The sequence below is a fragment of the Triturus cristatus genome, chromosome 3_2, assembly GCF_964204655.1.
Source record: "Triturus cristatus chromosome 3_2, aTriCri1.1, whole genome shotgun sequence".
Taxonomy (NCBI): Eukaryota; Metazoa; Chordata; class Amphibia; order Caudata; family Salamandridae; genus Triturus; species Triturus cristatus.
In genome coordinates, this window is record NC_140584.1 from 948,466,797 (window position 1) to 948,480,817 (window position 14,021).

The window sequence follows — 14,021 nt, forward strand, 5'->3', positions numbered from 1 at the left end:
AAGGGAGACCCCCCTACCATTGATTGTGGGGCCCCATGCTGTACCAGAGGCGGTTGGGGGTCTATGATGGCTGGTGAATGAAATTCCAGAGCTTTAGTATCTGATCTTTCTGGCGTAACAAGTTTGGATTTTTTTAGACCAGCTAGATCCCAAAGTTCAGATAGTTGGCATTGACCTTTCAACGGTGGGTTATTCACTGATTTGTTTCTTGTGCGGGTGGTAGTTAATTTTCGGCCAGGTTTTTCTCCCACTACCCTTCCTGAGCGTAGTGTTTTAGACATTTTCCACACTATTTTCCACAGTAATAGACTTAATCAAAAATGTAAATAAGTAAAACTGGTAAAAATCTGGAGTGACGTCAGTCCCTGACCGGCCAAGTAAGTCCGAGATACAGTATAGCTATAACAGTACACAAATCATTCACAAACCTACGAAAGTGGACACAAGTTCAATGAGGCAGTAAGAAAATGTAAATGACCGGGCCCAGCCCAGCCTACCTCGGTCACTGAGGGCCACAGAGGGCCCGCCCTTTGCCCGGGCTTAGCCCGGCGTCGCCCGCGCGCGTCCCGCGATGCGCGGTCTTCCAGCGATAATGAAGGCAGGTGAGGCGGGCGTGGCGGCGAGATGTAGCTGGCCCCGCTGACTTGTGGGCAATGTGGTTTTCCTCACACTCGTGCCGCCGACTGCCTCACCCAGCGAGTGTTTCCCGCGGAGCGGGAAACGCGAGCAGTAAATCCCTATGCGCTGCCAGATAGCGCTTGCTAGGTACAGGCGCTTAGAGTTCTTTCCAGAGCGTTGTTTCTTCACACCAGCAATGGACACGCTTTCAGACAGCACAGCAGCACTTGGAAAGTGCTCCGCTCCTCAGCGGACTTCCAGCGATAATGAAGGCAGGTGAGGGGGGCGTGGCGGCGAGATGTAGCTGGCCCCGCTGACTTGTGGGCAATGTGGTTTTCCTCACACTCGTGCCGCCGACTGCCTCACCCAGCGAGTGTTTCCCGCGGAGCGGGAAACGCGAGCAGTAAATCCCTATGCGCTGCCAGATAGCGCTTGCAAGGTACAGGCGCTTAGAGTTCTTTCCAGAGCGTTGTTTCTTCACACCAGCAATGGACACGCTTTCAGACAGCACAGCAGCACTTGGAAAGTGCTCCGCTCCTCAGCGGACTTCCAGCGATAATGAAGGCAGGTGAGGGGGGCGTGGCGGCGAGATGTAGCTGGCCCCGCTGACTTGTGGGCAATGTGGTTTTCCTCACACTCGTGCCGCCGACTGCCTCACCCAGCGAGTGTTTCCCGCGGAGCGGGAAACGCGAGCAGTAAATCCCTATGCGCTGCCAGATAGCGCTTGCAAGGTACAGGCGCTTAGAGTTCTTTCCAGAGCGTTGTTTCTTCACACCAGCAATGGACACGCTTTCAGACAGCACAGCAGCACTTGGAAAGTGCTCCGCTCCTCAGCGGACTTCCAGCGATAATGAAGGCAGGTGAGGGGGGCGTGGCGGCGAGATGTAGCTGGCCCCGCTGACTTGTGGGCAATGTGGTTTTCCTCACACTCGTGCCGCCGACTGCCTCACCCAGCGAGTGTTTCCCGCGGAGCGGGAAACGCGAGCAGTAAATCCCTATGCGCTGCCAGATAGCGCTTGCAAGGTACAGGCGCTTAGAGTTCTTTCCAGAGCGTTGTTTCTTCACACCAGCAATGGACACGCTTTCAGACAGCACAGCAGCACTTGGAAAGTGCTCCCATTATTGATGGCAAACATTTAGACATGACAGGCAAATAAACCTTCTGTATTAGTAAGTTGGAGAAAAAGGTTAAACATTTTTGACCATTTGTCTGATTACACGCCTATTCAAGGTAAAGTTTTAGATGAAGTTGAAATCACAGTCAAGCAACTCAAATTGTACTTCGAAGAAAAACACTTTGTGGTTCACCATCACAGGTTTTTCACCAGAGTTCAGGGTCCCAATGAATCTGTTGGTACTTTTCTCAAAGCCCTAACAGGATCAGCATCTTGCTGCCAATTTTAGAGTTTCCCTTTGCAGCTCTTATTCAATACATTTCTGGTTAGCTGCAACTTCAGAACATTTCAAAAAGGTTTACTGACTTGTAAAAACCCTACTTTACACTGAGCAGTGGGCACTGCCAAAGCATGGAAAACGCACAGAAAATACAAAACAACCAGAGATTCCTATGTCATACATGGCTAATGCACAACTATCTCTATCTCAAAAGTCACAATTGCAAAAGGCACCCTCACATGATAGCAGAGATTATTAAGCAACCAAACAACTCTCTAGGATTATGAGTTATAGGTGTGGTTCATCCGCACACAATTCCAATGCCCATATGTTGTCCTGCATTTGGAGATGAATGCTAGAAGTGTAACAAAAACTGGTAATTTTGGAAAGGTGTGTAGTCATATGATCATTAGATTTGTGAGTGACCAATGCCAGGGAGATGAGGTAGGAGACAAATTGGGTGAAATGGTTCTGTCTAGTCACTATGAAGTTGGAAACACTCAAGAACGTGGAAGTAAAAAGGATGTAAAGTCTTGAATTCCCTTCAGCATTGATGATGATAATATTGAACTATTTTGGAATGATACGCTACTACTGCCTCTAGATATTACGACTACAGAATTTGAGGAAAATAAGATCAACCTTATGGGTTATTCTTGGTCTAATATTGGGTTCAAAGACAAGAAGAGAAGAGGAAATGTTCACTCAGCAAAGAAGGGTATAAATGTGTTAGGATGGTGACAGCAGGCGGATTTGGTATGAAAACATGACCTGGCAATAAAAGTCCTGTATTGCTATCTCCCACAATGTATGATTTTAGAGGTTTGATAAGGCGTTGAAAAAGTTCGATAAAATTAAAGATTTTGTACCTAAAATCAATTTAAAGAACAATTGTATGCCCACTAAGCACAAGCCATGAGATCTCCTACACAGTGTGAACAGTGAGTGTTCAAAGATTCTCCAGGACATACCACCTCAAAGCAGCAATGAACCAGTAGTTGCCACATTTTGGCTATTTCTGATAGTTTTAGCAAATAACAATCTGGTAAGTTCTGTCACTGTGTTGATTTGAGCTGGTTAAATAATGCCATGTGGGTTGAAAGTGTCCTACTTCCATACATGGAAGAGCATAGCCATTTGGCTCTACTGTGGGTCAGGCTAAATGGTTCACGAAGCTGGAGCTTCATGTAGCGTACGATCAGGTTCTACTAGATGAGCTTTTTCATCATCTCACAGCTTTTGTTACACCTGGTGGTACATTCAAGTTTTGTCACATACCATCTGGCTTGGCCTCCGCTATGGATGTCGATTTACCGAAATAGAGGGAGTAGCGAAAGTGACATTATACACCCTTTTACCTTTATGACATCACAGGAAGTGACATTAAATAACCTTTCACTTGAATATTCGAATGAGGTGATATCCCATAATTTTAACCCTGATGACATCACAATAACTGACATTGCTGAAATTCCATGATTCCACAGCTACACTCTGTTTTAGATGCTACGTATACGAGGGTGCTGACATGATCTTTGACATTGGTGGGGAGTGATATTTGCACTTAATTATAGCAAGTGAAGAGAGTGAGCCAGATGTTTGGAAAAAATTGGGTAAAAAATTGCATTTCAAAGCAAAATGTTCACATAAATTTGCTAAAAAGCTATAGGTTCGAAAAGCACATTTATTAAATATCCATGTCCTTCCATAGTGTGAAATCTGATGCTTACCAGGAGTTGATTCCCTTCTTTTCAAATTGTGCCATGGGTGCCAGATATGTCAAAAATGACCTCCATTGTACTAGAGCCAGCAGTTTATCATGGGTGCCCCATATGCCATGACTGACCCCTTAAGCCAAAATTAAAATGTAGCAATGCCAGACATTTGTCATTACTGCCCCCCTTATGCCATGGATGACCTGTATGTCCAAATGTACCTACAGCACCAGCCTTTTACCATGTGTGCGCCACTGCCAAACGTATCCTCAACTATGCGAGTGACAGCATTCTTTCCCCTATTGTCACACTCACCAAGAGTTTTCTCTAGTATGGCAGTACCATTATTTTACCATTGGTGTTTATTATACCGTGAAATATCTCCAGTATGCCAGTGCCACTATTTTGTCACAGGTGCCTGTCATGGCCAAAACTCCCTTTAGTATGACAGTACCAGTATTTTGCCATGGGTGCCTCTGTAAGCCAAGTATTACCTTCAGTGTACCATGGCTAAAAGCAGATTCACAAGCATGACACCACATTCTCAATGACATGAACTTACTCACATTCATTCTCACTCACACTCTCCCTCATTGCACTCACTTGCTCTTACACATACATTCATTCTCACTCAAGCTCTCACTCATTGCACTCACTTACTCTTACACATTCATTCTCACTCAAACTCAGCTGCAGTCACTCTTGCTCTCACTCCCTAATTCCTGCTCACTCTCACTTATTCTCACTCAGACTCACACATTCATACACACTCACTTAGTCTCACTTGCATTCACATTACTCACTCATACATTCTCACTTATACTCATTCTCACTTATCCTCACTTACTGGGACTCACTCAGTTACTCTCATTCACTGTGACTCATTCTCACTCACACTCTCTAGCACTTACACTCATTCTCACTCATTCATTCTCACACATACACACTCCCTCAGTTACTTATATTTGCAAATTCTCACTCCCTCTGACTCACTCATACTTACTGCCACTCAATTTCATGCATTCACACTCACTACCTGCCTCTAACTCACTCACTTTCACTTATATATATATATGCTCACACATACCGGGACACATGCTCTTTCTTACACAAACTCTCTCTCACCCACAAACACACAGGTAACATATTTTTAAAAAGTTACTTACCTCAGTCAGTCAGAGTCCCATTGCAGCTCCTTGTGCTCCATTCTTATTACACTAATAGTCAACAATAGACCAGTATTCACTATTAGTGTAATAAAAAAGGGCTCAAAACAAAATGGTGGCGCACTGGTGCCTATAAGAGTAAGTTGTCCCTGTGTTCTTGGCACTTGGGGGCATATTATCAAGAACGACATTAAAATTACCGCTGCTTTAGTGGCAGGAAACTGCCGCTAAAGCGGCGATAATGGGCTTGATAATATGCCCTAGAGAATTCCAATAGAAGCCCATGTTCTGGTGTGAACCTGGGCTTCTATTGGAATTCTCATGGGCATATTATTAAGCCCATTATCGCAGCTTTAGCGGCAGTTACCTGCCGCTAAAGCGGTGATCATTTTAACGCCGTTCTTGATAATATGCCCCATAGTTTGCTATCTGTGAAGCCACCACACACCACCACACCCAACAGATCCCCCGCCGCTGCTGGAGCATAAATCACCGAAGATCAACTTCATGCAAACCTCACTCTCAGCCCACCCACCAAACCCTCCAACGCCAACGACGCTGCCCTCAGCCTCAGACTCTGGATCAAGGACTGCGCCAACACCCTTGGCCCGCTGTCAGATTCCTTAGATACTAAATCGATCTTCTCAGGAACAGATGACCGTTCCTCAATTCCCTCCTGCCGAAGCCAATGACAGGTGAGAGCAACTGCCAATAACTTCAACTCGGGGGAAAGGGGAAGTGGAAGACAAAACAAGAGAGACTGCTTCAGGACTCTGGCTCCTCTTCTATTCGTCTGGAATGGGAAACCTGTAATGGCAAGCACAATACGTTAACCCTCCCAACTCCTTAGGCGGGAAATATTGTCATGTATCTTTTTGCCTTATTACCTGTGCTAGTCCTGAAAACTGCTCCTCCCTATACTGTTTTGCCTGAATTGTATTTTTTAGGTGCTTCTTGTCTTATACTTATATCATCTGATTTACTGGAAGAATTCGGAGTTTACTGTTGCTGTCTGCCTAGAGGTAATTACTTCTTTTATCTCAATTGAACACAGTGCTTAAGATGTTCTTGAGAGATAGCCTCTAGGACAACAACAAACTATAAATATTTCCTTCGCTGAATGCTGTTAAAATTCCTGAGTGCACACTTTTCCAGAATAGGACTTTATCCTTTTTCTTTCTTGAAAGAGTCTTTCTTGACGTTCAGTCTTTAAATAGTTTTTTCATTCCAAAATAGTAATACAGTCCTGCTCACAATTAGGAAATGAACTGCATACGCTTACTTGAAAGTTGGAACGCTTCTCTTCACAGAAGACGTTCCCTGGACCAGGCGTATTCAGCTCTCACTGACAAAATTCTGTGACTGAAAATGAACCTGCAGTTCCTGACTAGAATCTTTTCTGTGAAAGAAATTCCTCAGGTTAGAATTATTTGTACATGGAACTCAAAAGAAAAGCTATTCTCACTTTCCTAGTTAAACTCTCCACTACGACTAAAGTTCTTTTCAATTCTCCTCAGAATTGAAACGCGCTTCAAGAAAACGTTGCTGTCCGAATTTTCTCTTCAGTTGAAGTGCGACGCGCGAGCAGCGCGCAGGCGCATTATCGATTCAAAAACGTCTTGGGTGAGAACAACTAGACCGCGCACCTCTACAGGAAGCGGGAGCGGTCAAGTCTGATCCCGTAATTGCCGCATGACACAATTGACGCATCATACAGCGAAGAGAGGCTCTCCAGGAAGGAGTCAATCTTTTCCAATGTGGGTATCGTCTCACAAGCAATTGAAAAGGGGTAAGAGAATGTCTTTTTGACTTGATGATGCAGCAAGTAGAGAGGTTTCTGACAGTACCCCCCACCAAAAAACGTCCTCCCAACCTTGGTTTTGTTGGGTTTTTTCTGTGGAATTCTCTTATCAGTCTTGGGGCATGGACATTAGCACATGGCTCCCAAGATCTCTCTTCCCGGCCAAAGTTCTTCCAGTCAATCAGATAATACAATTTACCCTTCCTGACAATTGAATCTAATATCTTGTGTACCTCAAACTCCTCTACAGCATCTACTAAAATTGGCTTGGGTGATGATTGAAGTCTTACATTAGGTGGACTCTTTTTTAGTAGAGAGACATGAAATGTGGGGTGTATTTTCAGGTAAGAAGGTAAGTGTATCTTAACTGTGACTGGGTTTATCATCTTGGCTACTTTAAAGGGGCCAATAAATCTAGGCTGAAACTTGCGATTTTCTTTGATTCTAAGGTTTTTTGTGGATAACCATACTTTATCGCCAGGACAGAATTTTGGACATGTTCTCCTCTTTTTGTCTGCTTGTTTTTTATAAGAAACCTTTGCCTTGATTAAATTTTCTTTGGCTCGCATCAAGGAATTTTGTACTTCTTTTACAAACTCTTCCACTGCCGGGACTGGGCCTTCTTCTTTATCCACTATCAAGCTGGGGTGTCTGCCATAATTTAAATAGAAAGGGGAATTCCCAGTAGAAGAGTGTTTCGCATTGTTGTACGCAAATTCTGCTGCCCAAACTAACTCTGACCACTCAGCCTTTTGATCTAATAAATAGAGTCGAAGGTATTGTTCTAATTCTTGGTTGACTCTCTCAGTTTGGCCATCAGTTTCCGGATGGAAACTGGTGGAATAACGAGCATCAATTCCCAACCTCTTCGTAAAGGCCCTCCAAAAGTGCGAAACAAACTGAGAGCCACGGTCTGACACCAGAACTCTCGGAATTCCATGCAATCTCACTATGTGTTGGGAGAATAACTGAGCCAATTGGCTTGCTGAAGGCACCTTTTTTAAGGGAACAAAATGGGCCATTTTGGAGAAGGTGTCTACCATTACTAAGATAGTATTATAACCTTGACTGGGGGGAAGATCCACAATTAAATCCATTGAAACTGTATGCCATGGATATGGTGGGGTAGGCATAGGCAACAACAACCCCTGTGGAGCCATTCGGTCTGTCTTCCCTCTCAAACATCTCTCACAAGTGGCTACAAACTGTCGTATCTGCGGCTTCATCCTGGGCCACCAAAAATTTCTCTCCACTAAGTCAATGGTCTTTTGAACTCCTTTATGCCCCGCCAACAGTCCATCATGACAAGACTTCAAGGCCTTTTCTCGAAGCTCCTCAGTAGGAAGAAACAGCCGATCTTCTTGATATGGAAGGTCATTTCTAATCTCCCTGCCACCTTGCTCTTGGGCCCATTGAATCATTTCACCTTTCGTCATAACCTTCTTGATTTCTGTTGAAAAATCCGAATTACTGGTGGTGGAAATGATCTTCTCCTTTGGTATGATTGTCTGTGGGATCATCTCAGATTCTTGGGAATCTGAATTAATTCTGGATAGTGCCTCAGCCTTTGCATTGCTGGCACCTGGCCGAAAGGTAAGCACAAAATCAAAATCCGCAAAAAACAGAGACCAACGCAATTGTCGAGCAGACAAAGTGCGAGCGGACTTGAGAAATTGTAAATTTCTATGGTCTGTGAACACTGTGACCTTATGTTTTGCCCCCATAAGGTAATGTCGCCACTCAAGAAATGCAACTTTAACTGCAAGCAACTCTTTGTCAGCGATGGAATAGTTACATTCTGGGGGAGTTAACTTCCTTGAGTAATAAGCCACTGGATGCAACTGGCCAGTATGTTGATGTCGCTGAGACAGTATTCCCCCAATGGCTACATCGGATGCATCTGCTTCAACATAAAATGGATCTTCTGTTCTTGGATGTAATAAGATTGGAGCCTGAGTAAATAATTTCTTTAGACATTGAAAGGATTCTTCGGCTTCTTCACTCCAAATGAATTTCACACCTTTCTTCAGAAATTTAGTGATCGGGGTTACTTTGTGGGAAAAGTCGGGAATGAATCTTCTGTAAAAATTTGAAAATCCAAGGAAACTTTGGATCTCTTTGACATTTTTTGGGGGGGGCCATTCTTGCACTGCCTTGACTTTTGCCGCATCCATGCTGACTCCCTCCGGGGACAGCACAAATCCTAAAAATTCAATCTTCTTGACATGGAAGGCACATTTCTCCAGTTTTACATATACATGGTTTTCAAGTAATCTGGTTAAAATGGATCTCACATGAGTAACATGATCTTCCGTGTTCTCAGAGAAAATTAAGATGTCATCAATATAGACAACAGCCACTCGATCCAAAAATTCTCCCAAAATGTCATTTACAAAATGCTGGAAAGCGGCAGGGGCGTTGCACAATCCGTAGGGCATTACTTGATATTCAAATAAACCGTAACGGGTTCGAAAAGCTGTTTTCCACTCATCCCCTGGGGCTACCCGAATCAAATGATATGCCCCTCGCAAATCCAGTTTAGTAAACACTTTGGCATTCTTAACTTGATCCAACAATACTGAGATCAAAGGAAGAGGATAACGATTCTTTATTGTTACTTGGTTCAGTGCCCTATAATCAATGCAGGCGCGAAGATCTCCATTCTTTTTTGGGATGAAAAAGAGGGGGGAGGATACTGGGGACTGGGAGGGGCGAATAAATCCATTGGCCAGATGTTGATCCAAATAGGTCTTTAAAAAGGCATTTTCCGTCTCTGTGAGGGCATATATACGACTGCAAGGTAACACCGCCCCAGGTTCAATCTCGATCTTACAGTCATATGGGCGATGGGGAGGGAGTTTTTCTGCTTCCTTCTTATCAAACACTGTTGATAAATCCTGATACTCCACTGGAATTTCCTTGGTCTCCATGGCACAAATTTGAGCGGGAAATTGAATCAATCCCTGAACTGGTGACTCCTCACTGGGCCCTTGATGCCCGCCAAAGCAATGGTCTTTACAAAATGATGAATCCATAACTACAGTCCTTTTGCTCCAATCAATGCGTGGATTGTGTTCAGTTAACCAAGGAAGACCAAGAATTAACTGAAATTGAGGTGCGTCTATAAGATTGAATGCTATCTGTTCGGTGTGACCATTTAATCCTGTCAGTAGAACTCTCTCCGTTTCATGTGTGATCGGCCCCGATGACAGATTGGTTCCATCTACAGCTCGAACCGCCTCCAAAATCTTCTTCTTAACGAACTCAATTCCAATCTGCCGAGCATATTTTATATCACAAAAATTTCCGGTTGCCCCGGAGTCAATCATCACAGAGACCTTGCTTATTTCTTGTTGACGAAATTTTATTGTGAAAGATACCACCAAATGAGGCGCTGCTGACTGTAGTGTATTTGCTATTTGCTGTAATTCTGGAGTCGACTTGACCTTCGCTTTCACCTGTGCAACCCCTTCTACAGATGAAGCTGACCTTTTCCCTGCTGAGAAGTCTTGGGTCTTTTTGGACATTCTTTGACAAAATGACCTGCCAATCCACAATACAAACAAAGCTGGGAACTTCTTCTCCTCTCCTTTTCCTCCTTGGTTAAAGGACCTCTTGTGGATCCGATCTGCATTGGCTCTTCTGGTGTGGTATTCTCTGAGGCCTTGTGAACTTCAGATTTGAACCGATCAAAACGAGGAGGTAAAGGGCGAATCTCTTTTCTCTTTTCATTGCGTCGCTCACTCAAACGATGATCTAGTTGTAATACTAAGTCAATAAGTTCAGATACTTCAGTAGGTCTTTTAGGAATTTGAGCTAAAGCATCCTTTAGTTCATCCTTTAATCCTCGGTAAAAAATTGCAGCTCTTTTTTCCTCTGGCCAATTGGTTTCTACTATGAGTTTGTTGAAATGTGCTAAGTATCCCACCAAGTCTCTATTTCCTTGTCTTAGCTCTAATAACTCATTGTCGGTTGCTTGAGAGGCTGAACGACGATCAAATATTCGCAAAAATTCAATTTTAAAATCGTCAAAATTATATAACACTGGATCGTTTCGGGTGACCAAAGACATTGACCATGCCGCAGCATCGCCGTTCAGATACGACAGAATGAACGCCACTTTAGACTGATCCTCAACAAAAATCACTGGTCTGCATAAAAAATGCAAGGAGCACTGAGTTAAGAATATCTGCGCCTTTTGAGGGTCTCCTCCAAACCTCTCTGGGGGGGCGAGGGGAATTATGGGTGAGATAGCATGAATCACCTGAGTGGAGATGTCAGAAGAGGATGGCAGACTTGACTGAGATTGGGCCCCCTTAAAAAACGAACCTGAAGACACTAGCTCATCTAGTTTTTGTCTAATTTGAGTAGATTCTTGACTAGACCTCCTGACTTCCTCCCTCAAGGTTTTATTTTCTTCTAAAGCATTATTCAATTGTTTCTGCATTCCATCTAAGATGTTTGTTAGGGTCTTTAAATCTAATCCTTCCGCCATACTGCTCAGGAGAAGATCTGTAATCCTCAATCAAGAGGAAGTCACTTCAATCTGTCAGATTCCTTAGATACTAAATCGATCTTCTCAGGAACAGATGACCGTTCCTCAATTCCCTCCTGCCGAAGCCAATGACAGGTGAGAGCAACTGCCAATAACTTCAACTCGGGGGAAAGGGGAAGTGGAAGACAAAACAAGAGAGACTGCTTCAGGACTCTGGCTCCTCTTCTATTCGTCTGGAATGGGAAACCTGTAATGGCAAGCACAATACGTTAACCCTCCCAACTCCTTAGGCGGGAAATATTGTCATGTATCTTTTTGCCTTATTACCTGTGCTAGTCCTGAAAACTGCTCCTCCCTATACTGTTTTGCCTGAATTGTATTTTTTAGGTGCTTCTTGTCTTATACTTATATCATCTGATTTACTGGAAGAATTCGGAGTTTACTGTTGCTGTCTGCCTAGAGGTAATTACTTCTTTTATCTCAATTGAACACAGTGCTTAAGATGTTCTTGAGAGATAGCCTCTAGGACAACAACAAACTATAAATATTTCCTTCGCTGAATGCTGTTAAAATTCCTGAGTGCACACTTTTCCAGAATAGGACTTTATCCTTTTTCTTTCTTGAAAGAGTCTTTCTTGACGTTCAGTCTTTAAATAGTTTTTTCATTCCAAAATAGTAATACAGTCCTGCTCACAATTAGGAAATGAACTGCATACGCTTACTTGAAAGTTGGAACGCTTCTCTTCACAGAAGACGTTCCCTGGACCAGGCGTATTCAGCTCTCACTGCCAAAATTCTGTGACTGAAAATGAACCTGCAGTTCCTGACTAGAATCTTTTCTGTGAAACAAATTCCTCAGGTTAGAATTATTTGTACATGGAACTCAAAAGAAAAGCTATTCTCACTTTCCTAGTTAAACTCTCCACTACGACTAAAGTTCTTTTCAATTCTCCTCAGAATTGAAACGCGCTTCAAGAAAACGTTGCTGTCCGAATTTTCTCTTCAGTTGAAGTGCGACGCGCGAGCAGCGCGCAGGCGCATTATCGATTCAAAAACGTCTTGGGTGAGAACAACTAGACCGCGCACCTCTACAGGAAGCGGGAGCGGTCAAGTCTGATCCCGTAATTGCCGCATGACACAATTGACGCATCATACAGCGAAGAGAGGCTCTCCAGGAAGGAGTCAATCTTTTCCAATGTGGGTATCGTCTCACAAGCAATTGAAAAGGGGTAAGAGAATGTCTTTTTGACTTGATGATGCAGCAAGTAGAGAGGTTTCTGACACCCGCTGAAGAAACCCCCCCACAGAGACACCAGCAAGAGGGCCAGCTGGTTCACCCCAGAACTCCTAGCCTCCAAGCAAGCCTGCCGGACCCTAGAGAAGAAACAGCACAGCGAACAGACCCCAGACAGCCTCGCAGCACACAAGGATGCCATCCGCAACCACCACCACCTCATCAAGGCTGCCAAGAGGACCTCCTTCAAAGACCGCCTCAACAATAACGACACAACAGCAAGGAGCTTTTCAACATTGTGAAGGAACTCTCCAACCCCAGCTCCAACACCAACGACATCCCGCCGTCACAAGCCCTGTGCGACTCCCTCGCCACTTTCTTCCACCGAAAGATAGCAGACATCCACGATAGCTTCAACACCCAGACCGCCCCAACCTACAGCAACACAACAAACTCTCCTCACATCATCGACTACGACCCCCTGCTAGCCTGGGCCAGCGTGAGCATCGATGACACCATCAAGACCATGAGCACAATCCACTCCGGCTCTCCGTCAGACCCATTCCCGCACCACGTCTTCAACAAAGCAAGCAGCTCCATCGCACCCCAACTACGCAACGTCATCAACCTCTCCCTCGAGACCGCGACCTTCCCAGAAAGCTGGAAACACGCCGAGATCAACACACTTCTCAAAAAACCCAAGGCAGACCCAAGAGACCTCAAGAACTTCCAGCCCATCTCTCTGCTCCAGGTCCCGGCCAAGGTCATCGAGAAGATCTTCAACAAACAGCTGACCCAATACCTCGAAGAAAACAGAATCCTGGACCCTTCTCAGTCAGGGTTCCACAGCAACCACAGCACCGAGACCGCCCTCATCGCCGTCACCGACGACATCAGGACCCTGCTGCACAATGGTGAGACCGCAGCACTCATCCTCCTAGACCTCTCTGCCGCCTTCGACACCGTCTGCCAACGCACACTAAGCGCACGACTCCACGCCGCAGGGATCCGAGACAAGGCTCTGGAATGGACTACATCCTTCCTCTCAGGCAGAACCCAGAGCGTCCGCCTCCCCCATTCCGATCCGAAGCCTCCGAGATCATCTGCGGCGTACCCCAGGGCTCCTCCCTCAGCCCGACACTGTTCAACATCTACATGGTCCCGCTTGCACACATCGCCCGACAGCACGACCTCAACATAATCTCCTACGCCGACGACACTCAGCTGATCCTCTCCCTCACCAAGGACCCCACCACCGCCAAAGCCAACCTCCACGAAGGAATGAGGGCTGTCGCCGACTGGATGAGGGCCAGCCGCCTGAAGCTGAACTCGGACAAGATGGAGGTCCTCATCCTCGGCTCCAACCCCTCAGCCTGGGATGACTCCTGGTGGCCGACAGCACTAGGGACAGCCCCGACACCCACAGACCACGCACGCAACCTGGGAATCATCCTCGACTCAACGCTCACAATGACCAAGCAAGTCAACGCCGTCTCCTCCTCCTGCTTCAACACCCTCCGCATGCTCCGCAAAATCTACAAATGGATCCCAACGGACACAAGAAAGACAGTCACTCAAGCCCTCGTCAGCAGCAGAC